Source organism: Electrona antarctica (assembly GCF_951216825.1).
Source record: "Electrona antarctica genome assembly, chromosome: 24".
Lineage (NCBI taxonomy): Eukaryota > Metazoa > Chordata > Actinopteri > Myctophiformes > Myctophidae > Electrona > Electrona antarctica.
Genome location: NC_136803.1, coordinates 33,943,303 through 33,953,896, shown reverse-complemented (window position 1 = coordinate 33,953,896; position 10,594 = coordinate 33,943,303). Strand labels below are relative to the sequence as shown.

The following is a 10,594-nucleotide window of genomic DNA, read 5'->3' as shown; positions in this document are numbered from 1 at the left end:
CAATTCCACCTTTTTTTATTGAATACAAAACTGCACTATCCACACGTGTATTATAAATACATGGAAGACTATTCATCCCAAAGGTGTCATATTCAGCGGAACTTGTCTCCAAGCCAATAAAATGAGCAACTATTATATGAAAACTTTAGTTACTAGATTTTGATTATTATTGCAAACCATGCATTAACCAATCCAGCCCTATTTAAACTTGGACTATTTGAAAATAGCAGATCTAAAAACTCACATGTTGTGACATGCAACGAGTTGTGTGCATGTAGATCTGCTATTTACAAATGAGGTTTTTTTATTAGACATAATCATAAGGACATTCTTGAATAAGTTCTTTGCTGAGAGTGGGTGGAGAGTGGGTGGAGTGTTACAATTTACAATTTACAATTTAGGCATTTAGCAGACGCTCTTAATCCAGAGCGATTTACATTAAGCAAGAACAAAAGCATGGGAATACATCACATATGTAAAATGCATGTATCGCGAAACATGCGTAAGCTAAGAACGTGACTAGAACATATCTATATAATGACACTATACATATAAACTATAACTAGAACATATCTATATAATGACACTATACATATAAACTATACATATATGCTATACTATGCTGTACATATATACTATGAAGTGCTATGACTACATACAATGCACTTATTGTGCTGTCTACATGACATGCTATAAGTCTGTTTCAAATGCTATATAAGTCTAAGAAGTGCTGTCTAAGGGGGGTAGGGTAAGTGCTATGGGCCATGATGGAGTCTGAAAAGGTGGGTTTTCAGACTACGGCGGAAGATCGGGAGTGATGCTGCAGTTCTGATTGCAACGGGAAGTGCATTCCACAGTTTTGGGGCCAGAAGGGAGAAGAGTTTGGGACGTGTGGAGCGTTGTCCCGGCGTTTTTAGTGAGGGTACTTAGACTTATAGCATAATGATAATAGCCTACAATACATTTCAATGTATTTCAATGTATTTCAATGTATTTCAATGTATTTGTAATAGCCTACTCACAGTATTAAGGTGAAACAACAAGTTGTTTACAAGTTGAAATGTATTTAAAAGCTTAGTGTCTGCCTTTGTTTTGAGTGGAGGGTGGAGGGGCTCGTTAGCACGCATATATGCCTACTGTTATCATGACTCACCTGCACCTGAACGACAGTCGTTGAGGTAAAAAAGGGGTGGGGCTTAGATTTTCTTTAAAAGGGAAGGTCACAGAGCACAATGATACAGTACTACTGCCAAGATGCCAAGACAAGTCAGACTCCGACAAGTCAGACTCCCACAACGCCTTGCCGGAGGAGACTTCATCCTCCAAAGAGCTCCAATGAAACGAACCAGAACCGCTGACACAGCAGTAGTTGCTCCAAAGAGACGGCGCCTGCAGCCTGCAGTTGTAGAAGCAGCTTTGATTGAAGCCATTGAACCGCTACCAGCTGACACAGCTGTGGAAGCAGCAGAACCAGCAGTAGTTGCTATGTTATTATTTTATTATTGGCAACAATGTCAAGCAAGTGCCGCTGGTATTCGTACTGATGACCCGGAGGGGAAAGCGTGACTACGTCAAGGTGTTCAAAGCCATAAGGAACTTGGCTCCCGACTTGTGCAACGTTGATATGGTCACTGACTTTGAGGCAGCAATTTGGAAGGCTGCAAACAAGGTGTTTCCTGCTTCTAAGATGCAAGGCTGTAGCTTCCACTGGGGCCAGGCTGTGTGGAAACACGTTCAAGACCTTGGCTTGGCAGTGGCCTATAAATCCGATCCAGTTGTCAAGAAATACATTAAGACTTTGTTTGCCCTGCAGTATCTTCCCGCCGATGAGATTGAAGGACAATTCACTCTCCACGCAGCAGGTGCCTCAGAGCAGCTGAAACCCCTTGTTGACTGCATGGCTCACACCTGGATTCAAGGACTTTGGCAGACAACGGACTGGTGCATGTACAAACGTGCAGTCAGGACCAACAATGATGTGGAAGGTTGGCATAACCGCCTGAATCGCAAAGCACAGCGCGCAAACCTTCCAAGTTATACACTGATGTCTTTGCTGCACAAATAAGCTCTCTTGATCAACTACCAACTGCATATGATCTCAGAGAACCAGTTACGCCGTTTCCAGCGAAAGAACACTAAGCAGACAGAGTCCAACCTGCCCAGTTATGGAAGGACTTTTTGCTGCTAGTATTGAAGTAGCATTGTATATATATTTTTGTTCAACTTTTTTTGCTGCTAGTATTGAAGTAGCGTTGTGTATATATATTTTTGTTCAACTTTGTTTCTTCTAGTATTGAAGAACCGTTGTATACATTTTTTTGTTCAACTATCTTTTAAAGTGGCATCTGTATATATTACTTCTCTCAAATAAATGGTTACATTCCTACAGTTGATCTGTTGTTGTTGTTCTTGTTGTAGTAACGACCCAGCACACTCAAACAAAAGTGGGCCCCCTCCACTCTCACTGTAACTGCCCGGTGACACTTGGTTTTGCAATCATTTCTTTAGTTTGAAGTGTGGTATATTCTTTATTTATGGTTTGTCTTATTTTGTTACTTCTTGGTTATTTTGATACTTCCTGTCAGCTGATTTGAAACTTCCTGTTTAGAGTGCACATAGCTGAAGCCTGTTAGCTTCACTCAGTCACAAACACATGAGCAGACCAAGAGAGTGAGACAGGTGGAAGCACTGCATAGGTGACGGCAACTGTGGCAAGGTATGAAATGTCTGTTAGTCTGCAACAATTCACATCATAGTTGAAGTAATATTGAAGCAGTTTCAAATGGTGATGCAGCTTTGTAATGGTTCATTTTGTCCACAGTGCCTGCCTGTTGCTTGCTGTGCTATGTTTGAACCCCAGAGTTCCAGTAGCTTTCTGCACCAACCTAGCGCCCCTGGTTAGCGGAGTGAGGTACAGGATTGTTTGTTTGTTTTTGGTTTATTTTGATCTACTTCAGAGTTAATTGTTGTTTGGTACTTCATTTTGGGTTATGGTTTATTCTGCTTTGTTTTGTTTGTTATGTAAATTAATTGGCTTATTGAAGACTCAATGGAATTATATTGTTGAATTGAATAAGTTGAATTGAAACTAAGGTAGAGTTATGAAATCACTGCATTATAATTGAATTCTTATGGTTGAATTATTGAAAGGTCATTGATTGGAATGCACTGATTTTATTGAATGAAGCATTGAATCCTTTTATTGTTTGTGAAATGATGTGACAAAACTATTTGTATTTATTCTAATTGTCATATTTATTTGATTCCTATAGTTTTCACGGTGTTCGAATGGAGCTTCATCTATGTTGAGAAGTTTGAAATAAACACCCGTTGAGACCATCCACATCGTATTCTTTCACAAAACCGAGGGCCGCTACAGTGAAAACTCATCGCAGATTCAACTCAACGAACGTCAACTCAACCACCCTGTCTTCCATCAAGTCATCAACCCATCGTCTCAAGTTTGCCACACCACAGTAACCCTAGGACTTCTAACAGGTAGCCTCCATCTCTTCTTGGACTGAAGCAAGGCCAGGTTACCAAAAGGACAATAGAAAATTATAAAATGGATAAAAAGGAAACAAAAAAATTATAAAATGGATAAAAAGGAGAAAAAAAAATGAGAAAACAAGTATATTATCTAATATGAAGCGATCGATTTGAAGACATGTATTAATGTCAACTTTAGAACTATTCAGTTCATGCTGCATTTATATATGTGAAAACTAAAGTGGACTTTTGTATAATCTGCAATGTATTAGTCCGGTTCGTTTTGTTTGATAGAATTCCTTTGGGTGTTAAAGTGTTAGTCTGTGGGTCTTCGTTAATGGTTTAAGTAAATTGTAAAAACCCAGACTAAATATACCCCCAAAGTATCATAAGTGATCAAACAGCATAAACCCAAACAAATGTCAAGCGCAGATAAAATGGCAGTCAAAATGCAGCAACTAATGAGTTCTGAAGACTAAAGTGGACATTTGTATAAGTTGAAATGTATTTGGTTCGGTTTGGCTTAGTTAGTTTGATAAAATTCCTTTTGGGGGTTAAAGTGTTAGTCTGTGGGTCTTCGTAAATGGTTTAAGTTACTGTAAAAAACCCAGACTAAAAAACCCAAAGTATAAGTGATCAAACAGCATAAACCCAAACAAATGTCAAGCCCAGATAAGATGGCAGTCAATATGCAGCAGCTGAGTTCTGAAGAGACTGCAGTTAAAATACAGAAGATGCAAGTAAAGAAACTTGAAAAGGCATTCATTGAGGCCCTTAGAACCTGGATGCAAACAGGAAAGACAGTTCGAACAGCCTTAAGGACACTTTGTTCAGAAGAGGAACTTTATGAGATGAAACAAAATATTTGTAACAAATGCAATATGTGATACTTATGAATCTATTCAACTTGACTGCACTGTTACCCCAGTAATGTGTCAGAAAATGGACGCCTCTATCATCCTGACCACAGAGCTATGCGACCTGGTGGATAAATGCCTGGTAACCACGGTGGAGAGGAGACGCAAGGATAAAGATAATAGACTGGTGGGAGAAACTGACATGGTGGGAGAGAGGGCAAAGGAGTCCACTTCCACACATAACCCTAAAGGTCAGGAGATTGTGGGAGAAAATGTGACTGTGGGAGAAATGGCAGCAGAGTCCACTTCCACAGACAACCCTACTGATCAGGAGAACCAGAGATGTGTAAATCAAATCCCAGTAAATAAAAGGTCAACTCCATCTACCAATGTGGTGACGGTCTTAGAACCAGACCTTAATGAAAAGAGAGATGCAAATAAGAACAGCTATGTATCACAAGATGTTGTTAACTCTGTGCAGCTTCTCAGGGACAGCAGGCAGAAAGAAGAATTCAATGTGAAGGTAAAGGACAGCGCGCAGCAGTCAACAGAGCAGGAGAGTGACTTGGGCACCCCTGAGGAGTTGGCCATGAGCAGCAGTTTTGTGGGTAGAGCTGCCCTCATGGTTAAACATAGACTGGAGCAGAAGAAGAAACCAGTGAGACATAGACTGGAGCAGAAGAAGAAACCAGTGAGACATATACTGGAGCAGAAGAAGAAACCAGTGAGAGAAGAAACTGAATCGCCCAAAGAGCCTTGGAGATCGGGAGCCATTGATGAGGGGAGCCGTCCTGCTTTCCCACCGGCTAAGATGAAGAGCCTCATCATCATCCCTCCTGTTCCGTTTGAAGCCACATGCCCCGGTCCTCCCCAATCCCAGGAAAACCCAACAGCCTATGAGCAACAATCCCTAAATCCAGTCCCTGCCATTACATACATATCTTGGCTAACTACAGCATTAACTTTAGCTCCTTGGCAAGAAGAAACCCACCCTGAAAGACTGACACAAGATTAGAGTATTGTTTAGTAATGTAAGATCTTTCCTCACCTTTTGACCTTGGGAAACTATATGCTTTAAATCATGTTATGTTTTGTTTTGGTATAACATGATTGGTGGGAGTGTAACTGCCCGGTGACACTTGGTTTTGCAATCATTTCTTTAGTTTGAAGTGTGGTATATTCTTTATTTATGGTTTGTCTTATTTTGTTACTTCTTGGTTATTTTGATACTTCCTGTCAGCTGATTTGAAACTTCCTGTTTAGAGTGCACATAGCTGAAGCCTGTTAGCTTCACTCAGTCACAAACACATGAGCAGACCAAGAGAGTGAGACAGGTGGAAGCACTGCATAGGTGACGGCAACTGTGGCAAGGTATGAAATGTCTGTTAGTCTGCAACAATTCACATCATAGTTGAAGTAATATTGAAGCAGTTTCAAATGGTGATGCAGCTTTGTAATGGTTCATTTTGTCCACAGTGCCTGCCTGTTGCTTGCTGTGCTATGTTTGAACCCCAGAGTTCCAGTAGCTTTCTGCACCAACCTAGCGCCCCTGGTTAGCGGAGTGAGGTACAGGATTGTTTGTTTGTTTTTGGTTTATTTTGATCTACTTCAGAGTTAATTGTTGTTTGGTACTTCATTTTGGGTTATGGTTTATTCTGCTTTGTTTTGTTTGTTATGTAAATTAATTGGCTTATTGAAGACTCAATGGAATTATATTGTTGAATTGAATAAGTTGAATTGAAACTAAGGTAGAGTTATGAAATCACTGCATTATAATTGAATTCTTATGGTTGAATTATTGAAAGGTCATTGATTGGAATGCACTGATTTTATTGAATGAAGCATTGAATCATTTTATTGTTTGTGAAATGATGTGACAAAACTATTTGTATTTATTCTAATTGTCATATTTATTTGATTCCTATAGTTTTCACGGTGTTCGAATGGAGCTTCATCTATGTTGAGAAGTTTGAAATAAACACCCGTTGAGACCATCCACATCGTATTCTTTCACAAAACCGAGGGCCGCTACACTCACTATAACTAGACACATACCCCCCCCCCCCCCCCCCCCCCTCTCTCTCTCTGTTTAAAAGTACAGGAAAAATCTCAAAGTACATGTACAAATATAGTACAGGTAAAAATCTCTCTCTGCCTGTATAAGACCATTACGATTAGCCTGATCGTAATGAAATCACACCTGTGTGAACTGGGTGACCGTAGCAACCATGCTCATGTTTTGGTACAGACAGACAGACAGACAGACACGTAAACTAACAAAGCCAGTCGTAGGAGTGGTTTACACCACTCAAAAATGTTTGAGATGAGATGAGTTTGGTATAGCTATTGTCTTGATGTGTTAGAGCCTACCTTTTGTTGTGTTGTTTCCATTCCATCGATCTGGAACATTGGGCTTAAAATGGACGTGTTTGGAGGATAAATCAAAAATAAATCACTCTTTACCTTTTAGCCAACAAGTCAAGACAAGGACTAAGGACTAAGGCTATAAATCAAAAATAAATCACTCTATACCTTTTAGTCGACTTTTGACGGGCCCCAGAGACAGAGACATAATCCAAGATGATCTTTTTAGTCAATTTGTAACAGTCAGCAGTGCCAGTTGGTGCCACAGGGTGGTGCACTGCTCCCTTTTGTTTTGCTTTGTGTAGAAGATCTGACGTCAATTCCACCTTTTTTTTATTGAATACAAAACTGCACTATCCACACGTGTATTATAAATACATGGAAGACTATTCATCCCAAAGGTGTCATATTCAGCGGAACTTGTCTCCAAGCCAATAAAATGAGCAACTATTATATGAAAACTTTAGTTACTAGATTTTGATTATTATTGCAAACCATGCATTAACCAATCCAGCCCTATTTAAACTTGGACTATTTGAAAATAGCAGATCTAAAAACTCACATGTTGTGACATGCAACGAGTTGTGTGCATGTAGATCTGCTATTTACAAATGAGGTTTTTTTATTAGACATAATGATAAGGACATTCTTGAATAAGTTCTTTGCTGAGAGTGGGTGGAGAGTGGGTGGAGTGTTACAATTTACAATTTACAATTTAGGCATTTAGCAGACGCTCTTAATCCAGAGCGATTTACATTAAGCAAGAACAAAAGCATGGGAATACATCACATATGTAAAATGCATGTATCGCGAAACATGCGTAAGCTAAGAACGTGACTAGAACATATCTATATAATGACACTATACATATAAACTATAACTAGAACATATCTATATAATGACACTATACATATAAACTATACATATATGCTATACTATGCTGTACATATATACTATGAAGTGCTATGACTACATACAATGCACTTATTGTGCTGTCTACATGACATGCTATAAGTCTGTTTCAAATGCTATATAAGTCTAAGAAGTGCTGTCTAAGGGGGGTAGGGTAAGTGCTATGGGCCATGATGGAGTCTGAAAAGGTGGGTTTTCAGACTACGGCGGAAGATCGGGAGTGATGCTGCAGTTCTGATTGCAACGGGAAGTGCATTCCACAGTTTTGGGGCCAGAAGGGAGAAGAGGTTGGGACGTGTGGAGCGTTGTCCCGGCGTTTTTAGTGAGGGTACTTAGACTTATAGCATAATGATAATAGCCTACAATACATTTCAATGTATTTCAATGTATTTCAATGTATTTCAATGTATTTGTAATAGCCTACTCACAGTATTAAGGTGAAACAACAAGTTGTTTACAAGTTGAAATGTATTTCAAAGCTTAGTGTCTGCCTTTGTTTTGAGTGGAGGGTGGAGGGGCTCGTTAGCACGCATATATGCCTACTGTTATCATGACTCACCTGCACCTGAACGACAGTCGTTGAGGTAAAAAAGGGGTGGGGCTTAGATTTTCTTTAAAAGGGAAGGTCACAGAGCACAATGATACAGTACTACTGCCAAGATGCCAAGACAAGTCAGACTCCGACAAGTCAGACTCCCACAACGCCTTGCCGGAGGAGACTTCATCCTCCAAAGAGCTCCAATGAAACGAACCAGAACCGCTGACACAGCAGTAGTTGCTCCAAAGAGACGGCGCCTGCAGCCTGCAGTTGTAGAAGCAGCTTTGATTGAAGCCATTGAACCGCTACCAGCTGACACAGCTGTGGAAGCAGCAGAACCAGCAGTAGTTGCTATGTTATTATTTTATTATTGGCAACAATGTCAAGCAAGTGCCGCTGGTATTCGTACTGATGACCCGGAGGGGAAAGCGTGACTACGTCAAGGTGTTCAAAGCCATAAGGAACTTGGCTCCCGACTTGTGCAACGTTGATATGGTCACTGACTTTGAGGCAGCAATTTGGAAGGCTGCAAACAAGGTGTTTCCTGCTTCTAAGATGCAAGGCTGTAGCTTCCACTGGGGCCAGGCTGTGTGGAAACACGTTCAAGACCTTGGCTTGGCAGTGGCCTATAAATCCGATCCAGTTGTCAAGAAATACATTAAGACTTTGTTTGCCCTGCAGTATCTTCCCGCCGATGAGATTGAAGGACAATTCACTCTCCACGCAGCAGGTGCCTCAGAGCAGCTGAAACCCCTTGTTGACTGCATGGCTCACACCTGGATTCAAGGACTTTGGCAGACAACGGACTGGTGCATGTACAAACGTGCAGTCAGGACCAACAATGATGTGGAAGGTTGGCATAACCGCCTGAATCGCAAAGCACAGCGCGCAAACCTTCCAAGTTATACACTGATGTCTTTGCTGCACAAATAAGCTCTCTTGATCAACTACCAACTGCATATGATCTCAGAGAACCAGTTACGCCGTTTCCAGCGAAAGAACACTAAGCAGACAGAGTCCAACCTGCCCAGTTATGGAAGGACTTTTTGCTGCTAGTATTGAAGTAGCATTGTATATATATTTTTGTTCAACTTTTTTTGCTGCTAGTATTGAAGTAGCGTTGTGTATATATATTTTTGTTCAACTTTTTTTCTTCTAGTATTGAAGAACCGTTGTATACATTTTTTTGTTCAACTATCTTTTAAAGTGGCATCTGTATATATTACTTCTCTCAAATAAATGGTTACATTCCTACAGTTGATCTGTTGTTGTTGTTCTTGTTGTAGTAACGACCCAGCACACTCAAACAAAAGAGGCTGATGACCCCCCCTTGGGCCCCCTCCACTCTCACTATAACTAGACACATACCCCCCCCCCCCCCCCCTCTCTCTCTCTGTTTAAAAGTACAGGAAAAATCTCAAAGTACATGTACAAATATAGTACAGGTAAAAATCTCTCTCTGCCTGTATAAGACCATTACGATTAGCCTGATCGTAATGAAATCACACCTGTGTGAACTGGGTGACCGTAGCAACCATGCTCATGTTTTGGTACAGACAGACAGACAGACACACACGTAAACTAACAAAGCCAGTCGTAGGAGTGGTTTACACCACTCAAAAATGTTTGAGATGAGATGAGTTTGGTATAGCTATTGTCTTGATGTGTTAGAGCCTACCTTTTGTTGTGTTGTTTCCATTCCATCGATCTGGAACATTGGGCTTAAAATGGACGTGTTTGGAGGATAAATCAAAAATAAATCACTCTTTACCTTTTAGCCAACAAGTCAAAAGTCAAGACAAGGACTAAGGACTAAGGCTATAAATCAAAAATAAATCACTCTATACCTTTTAGTCGACTTTTGACGGGCCCCAGAGACAGAGACATAATCCAAGATGATCTTTTTAGTCAATTTGTAACAGTCAGCAGTGCCAGTTGGTGCCACAGGGTGGTGCACTGCTCCCTTTTGTTTTGCTTTGTGTAGAAGATCTGACATCAATTCCACCTTTTTTTATTGAATACAAAACTGCACTATCCACACGTGTATTATAAATACATGGAAGACTATTCATCCCAAAGGTGTCATATTCAGCGGAACTTGTCTCCAAGCCAATAAAATGAGCAACTATTATATGAAAACTTTAGTTACTAGATTTTGATTATTATTGCAAACCATGCATTAACCAATCCAGCCCTATTTAAACTTGGACTATTTGAAAATAGCAGATCTAAAAACTCACATGTTGTGACATGCAACGAGTTGTGTGCATGTAGATCTGCTATTTACAAATGAGGTTTTTTTATTAGACATAATGATAAGGACATTCTTGAATAAGTTCTTTGCTGAGAGTGGGTGGAGAGTGGGTGGAGTGTTATTGTTTGGCAGAGCTTTATTCACCAGCACGCACACATGTAGTCAACAGTAACAGAATAC

At 40.2% G+C, this 10,594-nt stretch overlaps 2 long non-coding RNA genes across 2 annotated transcripts; both read left to right on the top strand.

Moving 5' to 3' along the window:
• Window positions 1–2,631: 2,631 nt before the first annotated feature.
• On the top strand, window positions 2,632–3,398 carry LOC306917664. The gene is made up of 3 exons (XR_013789217.1): window positions 2,632–2,716; window positions 2,822–2,911; window positions 3,273–3,398. It is a non-coding gene; the product is annotated as an uncharacterized lncRNA (long non-coding RNA).
• A 2,130-nt stretch (window positions 3,399–5,528) lies between these two features.
• On the top strand, window positions 5,529–6,363 carry LOC306917272. Its single transcript, XR_013789133.1, has 3 exons — window positions 5,529–5,717; window positions 5,823–5,912; window positions 6,274–6,363. It is a non-coding gene; the product is annotated as an uncharacterized lncRNA (long non-coding RNA).
• Window positions 6,364–10,594: the final 4,231 nt, after the last annotated feature.